Raw genomic sequence first — 16,009 nt, forward strand, 5'->3', positions numbered from 1 at the left:
ACACATTGATTTCTCTTTACTTTGTTGGTTAGTTTTTAGCTAGATTTCGTTCATTTTAAAACAGTACACATAAACTAAAAACATTCATGTTAAAAGAAAAATTATATTTCAATAAATATCTATATTGTGTAATAATTTAATCAAGTTAAACATAGTTACCCATTTTCTCCTTATTATGATGTTCATTCTTTTTTGTTCTTTTTTTATTGGAGTGCTTGACTATGGACATTTGCTTTATTCAATTTGTTAACAAAAGCTGATAAAATGATTGCCTGCACAAATAAGTCAGAAACATGTTACCTATTTGAAAGAACAATACCATTAGTTACAAAATTTAATTGTAAGAATAAAGCAATGGTTATTGGTCAAACCAATCTACTTTGGTAGCTCTGAAGTGCACAGATGCTAATTTTAAACAAAAGGTGACAAACACCTACTCAGCTTTCCTGGAACTTCAGGATCTACATAAACTTGACTTGCATGCATGACAGAGAGTGGCAGTGCAGTCATCAATAATTAATTCAAAAGCATAATTTTCCAAACAACTTTAGTAACAAATTATAACTTTTTAAATGTATAAAACTACAAAACTCAAATCAATCTATCTTTCTACCTGAGATCAAAACAAGTTTCCTTTTTCATATCTAAATGTAAGTTTTAGTATTTGAGGTAAATCTGAATTCACATAATACACTGTTAAACTTTCCCCAAAATTTTGAAGCCCTGCTTTAGTGAGGAAATCTCATATTTCACATATATATGTACATTTTTAAAAGACTAATGACAACTTAACAAGGTAAATAGGCCTGCAATGAGACCATGATATGACTCATAATATGAGGATAAAATGCATTCATTTATACAGTGTTCCTGCATGTACAATATGAAACGGGATCCCAGAACCTATGTACATACACAAATTGCTATGAATTCAGAAGTGAGGCTCACTTTAAGAAAACCCACTGTATTTTCCTTTGGAGCAGAAGCTGCAAAATAGTGATGTAAAACAAAATGCATGAGTAAAAGCTCCCACCTCAAGCATCAGCCTGTTTTGTTATGTTTTGTTTTGTTGACCTATAGTTTCTTTAATGAGTTAACAACTTCACTTCTTGATCCTTCCTCTGCTCTTTACCACAAAACCAAAACCAAACCAACCAACCAACAACAAAAACTACTGGAGCCTTCTTCATGGCTCTTTGGCAATGCTTCCAAATCTTGAATGCAAAAGAAGCTAAGTGAAGAGGATGACAAACTATGTGTGATGTACGGAAAGCAGCCTAAGTAAGAGTGTGAACTGAGAGAGAGGCTGTAAAGAAGTCTGAGCAGGAACCTATCCCAAAGGATAGAAAATAAGAAGCAGGGAGGCATTCCTCCTCTGGCCCTTCTTTCACACACTTTCAAACTCTGAACAGGTAATGACTTAGGAGCTAGAGAACTGAGCAACTGGTAAAGAAGTACAGCAGTGGCTTTAGCTGTCAATGAGTTTCTTTGCTCTTGTAAGGCAATGTCAATCCGATCCTTGTTGGTGTCAGCCTTTTCTGTGATCCTCTGTATTTGCTGGTTCTGAGCATCGATTTCATTGCCCATGTCCAGAGCCATGTTCTTTAGATTGCCTAGGATACTGCCCACTTGAGTCAGGTTCTCCTCCATCTCATCTTCTCTGGCATCGTTGGTTCTACGTTTGATGTATCCACCGCTGGCTGCTCCTGTGTTTTGCTGAGGCTGTCCATTGCTAGGTGAGTTGTCTCCACCATCTCCCCATGTTGCCTTATAGTTCTTTCCTGACTCAAAGTTCTTCGCCCTATTACAAGGGCAGACACAAAAGCCACAGCACTTGTTGAGCTCTGTTAAAGTCTTCTCTGCCTCTCACATGTCTTTATTTATTTGGTCCATGCCTCCTTCTATGCGATTTAGTTGTTCCCCTTGTTCATCCAGCATAGTGATGGTCTTGATTCTCGCATCCTGAGACTCAATGGCTAAACCCAGGATTCTCTTTGTACTTTCCAAAGACTCATCAGTAACATGACGAACCCTTAGCTGAATTTCTTCTGATGACAGATTATCCATGGTGAATCAAAACTCTACTGCACACAGGAAGAGAAATACAGGTAATCAACCAGGCTGCTTCCGCCACTCCTCTCCAGCCCCGGCAGATCGGACACTTCCAGATAGGACCCGGATGATGTTCATTCTTTATTACACACACACACACACACACACACACACACACACACACACACATATATATATATAATATATATATGTGTGTGTGTGTGTGTGTAATATATATATATATATATATATATATATATGGAAAACCTAGTAATAGAGCATGATTTAAAACAAAAACAAACCACAGTTGTTCTTAAGGCATTCAAATAAAACAGGAGGGATAGAAAAATAATTATAATACAACCCTAAATGTACTCTACAAAAATAATACACAAGGGCAAGAGATAATATTACTAAATGATGTCAACAGATATCTCTGCCTTACATTTGTTCATTTAATGAACTACTCGATCATGATTCAGTTCACCTCAGCCCACCAAAGCTGTTTCTCCTTGTATCTGCCCTAGAGTTCATCATAATCATATATCTTTTTGGTTTTCTAACTCAAATTTTCTGAACAAGATTGTGTCTGATCAGCTTGGAACCAAAAAAAAAAAAACTATTACTGGTGCATAATTGATTTTAAATAGATAACTTTTTAATGAACAAATAAATAACAAATGAATGGAATCAAGGACCGAAGGGGAAAATTTTCTTTGGCATCATCATGTAGAAATTTATATTTAAGATACAACAAATTATACAAGCTACTAAAATTCTGAAGTGTCAAGTGAGGTATGAAAATAGTCAGATGCCATAGACTGTCCTAAACTTTTGTTTTCTTATCTGAAGCACTAGATTTTGTAGACTAGAAAAACTCTGATCTCCATCACCAATACTAACATCCTGTATAGACAGAGAGAAGCCAAACTTGTCAGTACAACTCAAAGATGTGCTACAAGAACAGAGTATTTCCTATATCAAGATAAAGGGCCTTTAAGCACATATTGGATCCAATTCTGGTAAAGTTAGCTTTAGAAATGCCATGACAAGGTTATTATTTGCTGTCCCTACAGTGTCATTAGATAACTGCTGCCTCAGCCCTTTGCAAGCAATTATGGTAAGCTTTACAATCAGGCAGCATTGCAAAGTTGTGATTCTTTTGGTTCTTTTGATACAGCTTGACTTTTTGCTTTAGTGCTCTTGAATCCATCTTTATGTGACTCTTGGACTTTCTAAATATTACTGGGGAATAAGAGTATTATGCTGTTGATTTTCAGTTATTCAAATGTTTTTCCCTCTTTGAAATATTGTTTAAAAATTCCAGATGTATATTTGAATTAAATCTATTAAGTATTCCCATCATAGGAGTTAGCTATACATATAATCATCCTAGCCTTCCAAGTTCAATAAACTGTTTGCCCCAAGTGCCTCTTTATATGTTTCTAGAAAAGTGTTGGCTGGGAAGACAGATGCTTTCCTAAAATTTTTCCTTCATGAGTCTAAAGGGAAAAATTAGGTTGAGAACAACCAAATAACTCTTCCTGGTTTTTCCTTTCAAATAATCAGGATGTGAGTTCCAAAAGATTGAGGGCTCAATATTCTCGAATAGAAACAAGCAGGTCTCATACTCATTCTTAAGAAATAACTCCTTGACAAGGTATTTCGACCCAGGATCCTGCTCCCGACAGATCAATATGGTACAATATCAAATGAAGGAGAAACTCAGCTAGCTTATTCTCCCTTCAATCTCTTTCAGGACTCAGTCCTTCATCCTCTTCACTGGTTTCTCTTACCTTAAGCACCATCGTCTGACCCTGTGGTCCTTTCTTGCTACTAAGCTTGCTTTCTGTGAGAAAACCCTCTTTGATTGCTTTCAATTCTTGTTTGCAGACGAACATCAAAATGTTCAAAAGAAACAATGGTCCTACTTTCCTAAGAAGTTAAATTTGTCCATCCCCCCTGGTGAAAGTAACCTGCCATGAGTGTGTTACAAACTGCTAGGCCATCGACTATATAATAGAGTTCAAAGTTATTTAAAAGACTAAGTAAAGATCTGAAACTTGTGCTTCTTGAGTAAGAGTTATTTAGGAGAAGCTGGTGTTCACACAGGGGTTTCAAATGCAATTACCATGTGTCTTTTAAGTACCTGATAAGCGTGAATTGAAATGTGTACCTCAGAATCTGTAAAATGACTTTGTATTGTTTTGTGAAGAAAAATATAATCATGCAAATTGAAAATAATAAATCAGTATAAATATTCTTCATTGGATTAAGTACAAATGTAGCTTTTAACATTTTTTAACTTAAAATGTAAGAAACAGACCATTTAGACCTATGGCCTAATTTGTAAAGCAGGAAATTATAGTCTGAAAGATCACAGTCTCCTTTCATAATAACAAAACCTTTCCAATCTTCAGCCAGAAATAAGTACGACTCAAGACATCCAACTTCCTTTAAAACAATTTCTTTTTCACATATGGGTCTTATAACTCCATGACTTACCTGGTTTTACTCCCATCCTTTCTAGATCTATGTGTAGAAGAATGTAACTCTATAATCCTCCTGTTGATCAAGTGGAATTTATCTGAGTCTTAACTTTGGCAATCAGCACCCACTAAGATAACACGGGTATACACTCTTCTATCCTCAATGCTGGTTTAATTAACTGGATCTACCTTTCCCCAATTCTTTGCTTTTGAAAATGTACAATCATTTACTGCTCAGAGCTCTGTGTTCCTATCATTGGCTGAGGTCTGCCTTTTCAGTGACATAATGATGACCGTCTAGACCTTGTGAGGCACCTAAGTCATTTCTGATTATCCTTCTCTTCCCACATGAAAGACTTTGGTATGCAACAAGCTGTGTGAAACATAATCCCTAGGCCTAAATTAACGAAAGGAGCACAGCTGTCAAGTAAACAAATACTGATCCACTGTTATGTACTACAAAGAAAAGAACACTATCAAAATCTGAGCACCCGTGCCAATTGATTTTTTGCTCCTTCAACATCCATATTCTACTTTTGGCACTTTAATTCTAGTCTTTGGCTCTCCAGAAATTCTTATATTGTTGTCATGTTTTTTTTTATATACCATCCCATCCTATGTGTAAACTATTATGTAACAAAATGGAGGGGGAAGGACAACGAATTACTCACATGGAGCTTTTGAGCATTAGCCAGCTCCAATTTTCAGGCAAAAGACTGCCAGAACAAGCAACAGTTTTTTAAATCACACCTTATTTGTTTCTACTTGCTCTGTCATTAACTAATCCAGAAAAGCAGAATTTCCATGTTTTCTTTTGTAAGACACAAAATTCATTTTATTTCAACTCTCTTGAGAAACAAGATTTGTATAACATGGTAGGTGTTTTTTAACTCTCTTTAAAATTTTGAATAGGAGTAAATAGAGCTACATTTTTGGACAGATTTTTTCCTAATCTAAAAGTTTCACTAAAAAAAAGGATGGTTCATTAGCCACCTTTAACATCATTCTTTCTGAGCAGAAATGTGTGCAAGCATGTACATGTGTTTCTACTTGAATTTTTTCACTTTTCTGTATTATGAGAGATCTTGCCTTTCAATTCTCTGTTTAAAAAATAGAAATTCAATGTCTTTTCATACATCAGGACTGGGGAAGAGAGCAGTAGCTGAATTTCTGAGAATTATAAGGGAACAGTGACATCTACAGGCATTATATATATTGCTAAATAGGATATACTTACTATATGCTGAAGAATGAACTAAGAGGCATCTCTGTCTTACATCCAAATGCACTCCTGGTACCCAATAAGAAAGGTTAGATCGATTAAACTGGAGCAACTGATGTAGGAGAGTCTGCTAAAATTGAAATCCATGTAATAAATGAGCCTTTGTTTCATCTACTTCATTACACTTCATTTATCTTCATTTTTGTAACGGGAATAGCAGCTTGATTGGCAGTTCATTTGAAAAGCTACATAAGACATTCACACAAACTTGATGAAAATGGTTATTCAAACTTTATGGAAATACAGAGAAGGAATATGTAAAGTAGAAATTCAAAATGCCTTTCCCTTTTATTTTTAGGAAGTTCTAGGAATCCTAACCAGAGTCCCCTACATACTAAATTGTACTTTACCACTGAATTACATTCATAGCCCCTGAATGGTAAAACAGTCAATATATAACAGTCAGTTTCAGTACTTAAAGCTGAGTTCAATATTCTGCTAGAATTTAGCTTGTCTTTCTCTTCACAGCAAGGTTGGAGAGAATAGTAAATGCAAAGGATAGATAATAAAATATACTGGAATTAGCCAACACATCTTCTCTTTTGTTCTGCATGAGTCCTTAACAGACTGGATGATGCCTGCTAACATTGCTGCAAAAGCACTTTCTTTACTGTTTTTTTCATTTATTGATTTTTTTTCTCCATATGACCTCAGAGAAACACCTAGAAATAATGCTTTACCAATGAATTGAGTATGCATTGATCCAATCAATTTGACACAAATAATTAGCAATCACAGATCCTAATGAACCTAATTCGGCTGAATGGGAAGGAAGAGTGCAGAATTCTACCAGAAATTCAAACAAGAGCTAATTCCAGTACTCCGAAAACTGTTCCACACAATAGAAGCAGATGGGATATTGCCAAATTCTTTCTACAGGGCTACAATCACTTTGATACCCAAGCCACACAAAGATATGACTAAGAAAGAGAACTACAGACCAATATCCCTCATGAACATCGATGCAAATATACTCAATAAAATATTGGCGAATCGAATCCAAGAACATATCAGAAAAATCATCCATTATGATCAAGTAGGCTTCATCCCAGGGATGCAAGGATGATTCAACATACGAAAATCCATCAATGTAATCCACCATATAAACAAACTGAAAAAGAAAAACCACATGATCATCTCACTAGATGCTGAAAAAAGCCTTTGACAAAATCCAGCATCCCTTCACGATAAAGATCTTGGACAGAACAGGAATAACAGGAACATATCTAAACATGATAAACGCAATATACACCAAACCAATAGGCAACATCAAACTAAATGGAAGGAAACTCAAAGTGGTTCCTCTAAAATCAGGAACAAGAAAAGGCTGTCCACTCTCTCCATATCTCTTCAATATTGTACTGAAGTTCTAGCTAGAGCAATAAGACAAGAAAAGGGGATCAAAGGATACAAATTGGAAAGGAAGAAGTCAAACTTTCACTATTTGCAGATGACATGATAGTCTATATGAGTGACCCGAAAAACTCTACCAGGGAACTCCTACAGCTGATAAACAGCGTCAGCAAGGTAGCAAGATACAAAATTAACTCAAAAAAATCAGTAGCCCTACTATATACAGATGATAAATACAATGAGAAAGAAATCAGGGAAACGTCACCTTTAACAATATCCACAAACAACATAAATAACTTGGGGTAACACTAACCAAAAAAGCAAAAGACCTGTACAATAAAAACTTTGAGACTTTAAAGAAAGAAATTAAAGAAGATACCAGAAAATGGAAAGATCTCCCATTCTCTTGGATAGGTAGAATTAACATAATAAAAATGGCAATCCTGCCAAAAGCAATCTACAGATTCAACGCAATCCCCATCAAAATCCCAACACAGTTTTTCACAGACATTGAAAGAACAATACTCAACTTTATATGGAAAAATAAAAAACCCAGGATAGCCAAAACAACTCTTTACAATAAAGGATCTTCTGGAGCCATCACCATCCCTGACTTCAAGCTCTATTATAGAGCCATAGTTCTGAAAACAGCTTGGTATTGGCACAAAAATAGACAGATAGACCAATGGAGTCAAATTGAAAACCCTAATATTAACCCATGCACCTACAACACCTTATTTTTGACAAAGGTGCTAAATCTATACAATGGAAAAAAGATAGCATCTTCAACAAATGGTGCTGGCACAATTGAATCCGGACATGCAGAAGATTGTAGATAGATTCATACCTGTCACCATGAAGAAAACTTAAGTGCAAATGGATCAAAGATCTCACCATAAATCCAGCCACACTGAATCTTCTAGAAGAGAAAGTGGGAAGTGTCCTTGAACAAATTGGCACAGGAGACCGCTTCCTGAACATTATGCCAGCAGCACAGACATTGAGGTCTGCAATTAATAAATGGGACCTCCTAAAACTGAGAAGCTTCTGCAAGGCAAAGGACACAGTAAGACAAAACAACCACCCACAGAATGGGAAAAGATCTTCACCGATCCCACATCTGACAGAGGGCTGATTTCCAAAATATATAAGAAGCTCAAGAAGCTAGCCACCACAATACCAAACAATGAAATTAAAAAGTGGGGTACAGAACTAAATAGAGAATTCTCAATAGAGGAATCTGAAATGGCTGAAAGATAATTAAGAAAGTGCTCAAAATCCTTGGCCATGAGACAAATACAACTCAAAACAACTCTGAGATACCACCTCACACCTGTCAGAATGGCTAAAATCAAAAACACCAATGACAATCTATGCGAGAGGATGTGGAGAAAAAGGAACACTCCTCCATTGCTGGTGGGAGTGCGAACTTGTAAGGCCACTCTGGAAATCAGTATGGCGGTTGCTCAGAAAAATGGGAATCAGTCTACCTCAAGATCCAGCCATTCCTCTCTTGGGTATATACCCAAATAGTGCATATTCATACAACAAGGACATATGTTCAACCATGTTCATAGCAGCATTGTTTGTAATAGCCAGAACCTGGAAGCAACCTAGATGCCCCTCAACTGAAGAATGGAAAGAGAAAATGTGGTACATTTATACAATGGAGTACTACTCAGCAGAGAAAGCAATGGAATCTTGAAATTCACAGGCAAATTGATGGAATTAGAAGAAACCATCCTGAGTGAGGTAACCAAGTCACAAAAAGACAAACATGGTATGTACTCACTCATATATGAATTTTAGACATAGAGCAAAGGATTATCAGCCTATAATCCTCTTCACCAAAGAAACTAGGAAACATGAAGGACTCTAAGGGAGAAATGGACCCCAGGAATGTGAAGTGGCATGAACTCCTGAGCTAATTGGGAGCATGAGGGTAGGGGAGAGGGAGCTGCCAGAATAAGAGCAGGAGAAGAGGAGTAGAGGAGAGAAAATGTCAGAGCCGAACTATTGAGTTGGGGGAAGAATAGAGGAGAGAGAGCAGGATGAGAGACACCGTATCAGAGGGAGCCACTTTAGGTCCAAGAAGAGATCTGGAACTAGAGAGATTTCCAGAGACCTACAAGGATGACACGATCTGACAATCCAGGTAATGGAGGAGAGGGTAACTTAAAAGCCCTTCCCCTAAAATGAGATTGATGACTTCTCTTTATTCCATCCTAGAGCCCTCATCCAGTGGCTGATGGAAGCAGAGACAGACATCCACAGATATACACTGAGCTCAAAAGTGGAATTTAGTTGAAGAGAGGGAGGAATGAAGATCGAGGAGGTCTGTACCAGGTTGGAGAAACCCACAGAAACAGCTGGCCTGAACAAGGGAGAGCACATCGACTCCAGATGCTGTCTGGGAGGCCAGTACAAGACTGATCCAGCCCCCTGAAAATGGATGTCAATAAGGAGGCCTCTGCACTCCAGGGAGCCTCTGGTAGTGGATTAATATTTTTCCCTGGTGTAAGAAGGGACTTTGAGAGCCCATCCCACGTGAAGGGTTACACTCTGGCTCTGGACACATGAGGAAGGGCCCAGGCCCAGCACAGGAATATTTGGTGGACTTTGCAGAGCCCCCATTGAGGGCCCTACCCTGCCTGGGGAGTGGTGGGTGAATGGGGTGGGGGGTAGGCTGGGGGGTGGGGGAGGAGGGATGAGGGTGAGGGGAGGGAGAGGGAGAAGGTACTTACATGTGAAACAAGATTGTTCCCTTACTTAAACTAATAAAAAAAATTAAAAAAATAAATCATTTAATTGCTGGGTAAGGAGTAACTGTTGTTAAAGTATAGGTTACTTGGGAGGGGATTTTCTGCTTTTGTTTCAATGGAGGGTGAAGGGCTGTGGATTCCTTCCAGACTGGTATGTTTCATGGGGCAAGACCCCTGAAGCAGTAGCCCAGGTGATACAAATATTTGTTTTCATTTAAATTTGTTTGGTTAGAAATGGTAGTGGTCACAGTCAATAACTTTTTAAAGGAAAAAAGAGATCAACTCTGCTTCTGAGGACCAAGCAACCCTGAATCTGCTGAGATTGCTGGTCTAATCCTGCCCCCACTCAGGGCAAAGTTGAGCTGCTTTGGTCCCTGACATGGGCCCAACTTCCACCTGCCCACTCTGGGAACTCCTGTCCTGGGGTCTGCAGGCAGATTGACTCTGCCCCTGAAGACCAAGCAATCCTGAGTCTGCTGAGATCGCTGGGCAACTCCCGCTCCCACCCACCTGGAGAGCGAGTGCCTCAGACATGCCTGCACCCACCCTGAGACCCATCAGAGTATCGGACCCTCTTGCACTCACTGGAAGAGAACCTTGGACCCATACACACCAGGATAAGAAGAGACAACACCTGCACCCACTGGAAGAGGATATGGGAAGACAACAATATAAGAACACATCCAACAACAGGAAAACCAATGTGACACCACCAGAGTCTAGGGACGCTACACCAGCAAGTCCTGAACATCCCAACACAAATGAAGCAGAAGAGAGCAACCTTAAAAACAACTTCATGTAGATGATAGAGACCCTAAGAGAGGAAATGAGAAAATCCTTCAGAGAAATGGAAGAAAAGAAAAACCAAAACATGTAAGAAATCAAAGAAAGCCAAGGAAATATAATTAAACAGCTGAAGGAAACAGTTCAAGGCCTAAAAACTGAAATAGAGACAATAAAGAAAACACAAACTGAGGGAATGCTGGAAGTGGAAAAGCTGAGTAAACAATCAGGAACCACAGATGCAAGCATAACCATCAGAATACAAGAGATGGAAGACAAAATCTCAGACACTGAAGATAAACTAGACGAAATAAATTCATCAAGCAAAGAAAATCTTAAGTCCAACAAATCCTTAACACAAAATATCCATCCGAGCGTTGGTGGCACACACCTTTAATCCCAGCACTTGGGAGGCAGAGGCAGGCAGATCTCTGTGAGTTCAAGGCCAGCCTGGTCTCCAGAGCGAGTGCCAGGATAGGCTCCAATGCTATTTTCGAGACAGAAGCCCTGTCTCGAAAAAACAAACAAAAAATAAATATCCAGGAAATATGGGACACTGTGAAAAGACCAAACCTAAGGATAATAGGTATAGAAGAAGGTGAAGAAACCCAACTCAAAGGTGCAGAAAGCATATTCAACAAAATCATAGAAGAAAACTTTCCCAACCTGCTAAAACAAGACAGACAGTACTAAAGGGTTCCTGCTTCATGGAGGAGTACAAACTGCCAATGTAGGTGGACAGTTTTAGAATTTCTTGCTTTGCTGAGAAGTCTTCCAGACACATTGTAGCCTGTAGGCTAAAGATGGTTGCCCCAATGTTACCAAGAAACTTTGGGTGACTGTCTAGGAAGCAAGATGTCTCTGCCAGTTCTAGAGTTTATATGTTATCCTTCTATGGTCTTTGATGGAGTTGAAGATAGATAGTTATAGTAATGCACTAAGATAGAATGGTTAAAATCTTATAGTTCTTACTTGATAACTGTTTTGTTATATGCAAACAAGGGGGAGATGTTGGAACCCAGCCCCCACAGGGTCTCTAAGAGTTGTTTTCCAGCATAACCACAGGTACCTCCTGTTTTCCTGACCTCGCCCCACTAGCATCAATATCCTGTTGTGATCCCTTTACCTGGGGTTTTTGTAACTTTGTATATAAGGCTGCACCACAATAAAGGTTAGAGACATTCTCTCAGAAAATGGACCAGGCATCTTGTTGATCATCCAAATCTCCATGCTTTTCTCCCAATACTCAAACTTAGTTGTGGTGTAGGCAGCCGCAAAGATGTGTAACTACATTTGTGTACTTTTGTGTCTAACATAAACAATCATGGGAGATACACACACACATATATATAAGCCAATCCATCGTGTCAGAGAGTCAATGGCAAAGAGAACAGTTCAGATCATTGAAGAAAATAGCACACAGGGAAGAAAACGGAGGAGATGGCTTTCCTGTTTTCCCCTTCCATTCTATCTAGTCCTCCAATCAATAAGGATTATGTCATCTACATTCAGCATGAGCTTACCCTGACTATTATTTTATCTGGAAATATGCTCACATATACATTCAAGTCTGTGCCACATCAGTTCTCTGGGTGATTCTAAATCCAGTCAAATTGACAATAAATATTAACAAGTTGACCTCTTGTCCATTTGAAACTGAAGCTTAACACTTTAAGCCATAACATTCTTACCTGAGGCCCTCAAAGGCATTTCGTATTTCAAAATGCATTTCTTGCCCATCTCCAAGAATCTGCCTAGTCTTAAATGACTCCATCATTGTTCTAGAGCCCAAGTTCAGAATCAAAGCATAGAAAAGAGAAACAAAATCAAAGTAGGAGTGAAACTCAGGAGAGGAAGTTTAAAAATGCAAATACTGTAGCTCTGAATCCAGCATTCAGGGTATATGATAGAATAAACCCCAACAGGATTAAACAACTCATTCTCTGTGGCCTTGTAATTTGCATCCTACATAACCTCTCTCCTTTATTTACTCTAGTCATTTTCTGCAGCTTTCCTTAACAGACATCCGGGTTCCTTCTCTTTCTAGTATGCAATATCCCCCTCTCGGAGGCTCTTCATAGAAATACAACCCTAGTATATATTGCATGGCCTTTCTTAAAAATCTGGGTGGAATACTACATAAGAATTTTTGTATTCTGTATGCCTGCAAAATAAGTAAAGTAGATATAACAACAACCTCTGCCATAAGCTTATGCAGAAGCTGAGTCCTTTTGAACATATGGCTCCAACAGTTTCTTAGTGCTTGGCTGCTTGAACCTTGGGAAACACTTGTCAGGCAGTCTTTTGTAATTAGAGCACTCTTCAGACTTCCTCTTCTTAAAAAAAGTCTATCAACTGATTTTATAGTTTTATACCTTGAACTTATCATAGCTAGGGTCTAGGCTCCTTTTGCTTCCTATTAAATATGATAATCTCTTTAAATGCACACCTTTACTTTCCACAACTTAAACTTACCCCTTTTCTCTATAGGCTGCCTGTTATTGTTGCTATTGTTTCTGGGTTTGGTGTCTTTGAGACACGGCATTACTATTTAGCTTGGCTAGCCTGGAATCAGCTTTGTAGACCACAAAGCTGGCCTCAAACTCATAGAGACCCACCTGACTTTGTCTCCTGAGTGCTGGGATTAAAGGCTTTTGCCACCATGTCTAGCCTTAGACTGCATATTTTCCAAAACTCTTCTCTTGCCTTAAAATTTCTTCTACCTAGGTATGAGACTCAGTGGTAGCGTGCTTGCCTAGAATATGTAAAATCTTATTTGGAATCCCCAAAAAGGAAGGAAAGAAGGAAAAGAAAAAGACCCTTTCACCAAATTAATAAATCTATAACTTTTTAACTGAGCCTCCCACAAAACATTAACACATGAACAAAATATAGATAAATCCTTTGCCTAGGATATAGCATGGATGTCCTCTAGTCTAATTTCCAGTAAAGTCCTTGTTATTATCAGAAGCCACAGGAGTCTAGTCTTTTCTGGCTACATTTGGGTTAGCATTTTGGTCTTTTGAGCTTTTTCAAGAACCATTAAAGTTCTCCTGCCCGAATTCAGATCATCCAAATTTATCCACTGTTCCCAAATGACTCCTTGAGTTTTCTGAGGATATTTCTTAGGGCATTTTCCAAGAACATTTCATTCTACATAATTTTGATATCAAATTCTCCTAAGTTTGTGTGTGTGCATGTATGTATATATGTATGTATGTACCTGCCTACCTACCTGCCTACTGTTTATTTGTTGACTTCTCTGGAGAACCCAATTTCAATATTTTTATTTTGCTAAAAATACAGCAAATCAAAGAAAGGCAAACAAAAAATTTAAACTTCCTAAGTGGTAAAATTATGTTATAATCGTTACTATTTTTCCTGATGATTAGAGATACTTAGTGAATATTTGATTAATTAGGAAAAAATAAGCTATAAAACTGTGTTTCAAAACTTTTGTGTTGTTTGGTAATTAAATTGAAAACATTAAAAATTCAATCAAAATTTGTATTTTAGCAGTTAAATTGCTAAAATATCTTCATCAGCATCCACTATATTCAAAGTTCTATACAAACTTATTTAAGGCAGAAACATACAGCTTCTTCACTAGTTCATATCATTCTGTCATATCTTCGGTTTTCTCTTTGATCTTTCTCCTCCCAATACCTGTTTAACGTGCGCACAATATATGAGTTTCCAGTGGTCATTGTCTAAATCATCTGATTAGTACAATTTTTCAATAGCCAGTTATAGGGAGATGGTTGTGAGTGTACATCATCTGCAAGAAGAAATATAGTATTATGTTAGTTGGTGGACATTTATGTTAAGAAATGGCATAATCGACATGCTTCTCAGAGACCCACTAAACATTTATGTCTGTATTCACTAAAAGGATCAATATTTAAGTACTATTGTGCCCAGGAAATCATCAGTCCCTCAGTGTTAGCCATAGAAGAAAGAACAACCACATAAATATTTAATTCTGAAACAGGAAAGAGACACAGGTGTCTCAAAGTAAAATCCAACTCCATCCATGTCCACCAGCTCCAACCAAAAGCCAGGACTTCCACTCAAACCCAAACTAAAAATAAGAAAGACATATGATTCAAAATAAATCTGAAATCAAAGCTTTAATTTGAACTAAAATTTAGTGTCCAAAAGAGACAAATGGCTATATAAATCTTCATACTATCATATTGTTGGCCTTCAAAAGGAGATATAACCAGGTATGAAAGAAAGTAGTAATTGGAGGCAGGGTACATGGTTTTGCTGATAGAGTGGTTGACCAGCATGCATGAAATCCTGGGTTAAATCCCCACCACTGTGATGATATATTGTTTATGTTCTAATAAATATTGCCTGGAGATCAGAATGCACAAGCCACAGGACTCAGGAGACACAGGCAGATGGATCTCTGTGAGTTCAAAGCCACCCAGGGATACATGAGAATGAATCAGCCTAAAAGAGAAACAGAGCTCAAACCTTTCATCCCAGTACTAAAGAGGTGTATGAGGAGTTCAGTGCAGTCTCAGAGAGCAATCTGAGATTTGGTGAGGAGCAGTGCAGTCTGGAGATGCAATCTGAGAACAGGATCACCTCTTTGGTCTGAGCATTGGTAGAGGTAAGAATGCTCAAGTGGCTGGATACTTTGCTTTTCTTATCTTCACCATGAGCCCCAATATCTGTCTCTGGATTTTTATTATTCATGCTATATGCCACATAAAGTGGGTATTGTAGCACACAGCTGTAATCTTAGCACTTCGGAGGAGAATGTAGAAGAATCAGATATTCAAGATCAACCTCTGCTGAAACATCAAGACACACCCAAAATTTGGGTGGACAAAATCCAATCCCTGGCAAAACAAACAAAAACCCAAAACTTTGTCAGATAGTAAAATTTATTTAGTCATTGCAGGTAAAGAATGCTATATACTGAAAAAGTGAATTTCTATCACATGTCAGTTTCAGAACAACGTGATTTCAAACGGAAATAGAAGATCATCTGGTCAAGATTAAGGGTTCTGAGACTCAAATACTAAATTGGAAATTCAGAGGCTCCACGTTTTATCACCACTGACAGTGGCAGTTCTTGATGCCAGCTCTTAAATTTTCTAGGGATTATTTAAACCAATTTAGCATGGCTTGAAAGTAGAAAAATTGTCTTTGAATACTGAGATGTATTACTGACTTCTGGCCTAAAACTCAATAGCAGTATATTTGAAGTTCATCAAGAGTGCACTGGACAAAATACATAGCAACATAGTAACTACAATGGAAAGACACATGCA

General features: G+C 37.9%; 1 protein-coding gene and 1 pseudogene across 3 annotated transcripts in view; one reads left to right on the top strand and one right to left on the bottom strand.

Annotated features, from left to right (window-relative positions):
* The window catches only part of LOC103164139 (melanoma-associated antigen B4), an 84,953-nt gene that overhangs the window by 33,766 nt on the left and 35,178 nt on the right, over nucleotides 1-16,009 (top strand). The gene's annotated exons all lie outside the window — the stretch shown is intronic.
* On the bottom strand, nucleotides 1,454-2,067 carry LOC100767293 (annotated as a pseudogene).

This window comes from Cricetulus griseus, chromosome X, assembly GCF_003668045.3.
Source record: "Cricetulus griseus strain 17A/GY chromosome X, alternate assembly CriGri-PICRH-1.0, whole genome shotgun sequence".
Taxonomy (NCBI): Eukaryota; Metazoa; Chordata; class Mammalia; order Rodentia; family Cricetidae; genus Cricetulus; species Cricetulus griseus.